The following is a 1,831-nucleotide window of genomic DNA, read 5'->3' as shown; positions in this document are numbered from 1 at the left end:
AACAACAACTGTTCCATACAGATGTAAACACCAGCTAATTTAATAAACCTGTACTAAGCCTTAGGTCAAGTTGACAATTTATCTAGCCTTTATTCTGAGTCTTCTTTGATGCACAAGTTTAATGGCTATTTTTATTAAATTCATTTTCTTGAAATAATTATCTGGTTTATTGTTTATTATAATTTATAATTTGCTAGCTACTAAATATGGAGCTTCATGTTTCTTATTCCTAAATTCTCTGAATTAAGCTTTTCTATTTCATAGAGAAAATTGATGTCTTTCTTAAAGCTATAAATTTGAAATTAAATGATAAATTGAATTACTAAGTCTAATCCTAGAATCTACAAGAAGGTAGTATCTTTTTACCAGCAGTTTTTTTAGAATAAACTCTTTATTTTCTGATTATAAAAGAAGTTCTAATTTTGACTGATTTTGTTTGATGGAAATAACTATTTTATAAGCCAATGTTTACTTTTCATAGTGAACTCAATTAGCTTATATCTATGCCTTTATATGAACTTTATGCTCCAGGAGTTGCAAATTCAATCAAGGAAATGAGACTACGATCCAGGAAAGAAAGGTAAAACATTTCACAATTTATGGAGTACAGACTGGGAGGAAAATACATCATGCTAAGACAAATGTTTTCCTGTAAAAAGCAACAGTATCAGATAAATTATCACTGAATTATTTGTTTAGTGACCATTGATCTGAGTTTTAAAAACCAAAAGTAAATTATTTTTTAACTTGTAAATGAATGAATTCTTTTTTTTCCAAACTTTAATTTTGTATTGGGGTATAGCTAATTAACAATGTTGTGATAGTTTCAGGTAAACAGCAAAGGAATTCAACCATATATATCCGTGTATCCTTTCTCCCCTAAAACTTCCTTCCATCCATGCAGGCACATAACATTGAAGGGAATTCCATGCGCTATACAACAGCAAAGTAAATTTAAAATATAATGGTCTCTTAGCTCGTTATAGTTGCTACATTGTTTCCTGTCTCCACCAAAGCTACTGCCTGTAGTTGGATAACTTGTATAATTTACAAGCCAAGGGGTAGAGTAGACATTCACATTGCAACCTATAGCACTAATATCCATTACTCTTGCCTGGAAAATTCCATGGACGGAGGAGCCTGGTAGGCTACAGTCCATGGGGTCTCAAAGAGTCGGACATGACTGGGAGACTTCACTCACTCACTCACTCACCCATTCCTTGAATTGTGCAGTGCACAAAACATACACATCCATTGGCCTGGACTATAGCCCTCTAGGCCCTCTAGGCTCCTCTGTCCATGGAATTTTCCAAGCAAAAATGCTGGAGTGGGTGACCATTTCTCACTCCAGGAAATCTTCCCAACCCAGGGATCAAAACCACATCTCTTGCATCTCCTACAATGGAGGCATATTCTTTACCACTGCGCCACCTGGGAAGCCCTTAGATATGGTACTCATTTAAAATTAGTAGCAATATTAAATTCCTGTTTATTCATTCCACAAAACAAAAAATACCTACATTTCAAGTTAACAAATTTTTAATACTTCTGTGTACCATTGAACTTATTATAATGCCAAAGAAAGAATTCCTACCCAAAAGGAGCATAGAAGAAAAGCCAGACAGATAAACAGAAAAATAAACAATAGTACAGGCATTCTGTTAGGGAAATGCACAAACTGCAAAGGGACAAAAGAAAAGAGGCATTTAGTATAACCTGGGGCTGCAGAAAATAATGCTAAGATATTTGTCACATGGACTGAGTAATGTGTATACCAAGCTTGCAAAAATAAAATAAAATAACCAGACATTTCTAAAGAGAGAAACATCTT

Source organism: Cervus canadensis, chromosome 33 (genome assembly GCF_019320065.1).
Source record: "Cervus canadensis isolate Bull #8, Minnesota chromosome 33, ASM1932006v1, whole genome shotgun sequence".
Lineage (NCBI taxonomy): Eukaryota > Metazoa > Chordata > Mammalia > Artiodactyla > Cervidae > Cervus > Cervus canadensis.
The sequence above is the reverse complement of the archived record's forward strand: the minus strand, read 5'-3'. Positions refer to the sequence as shown.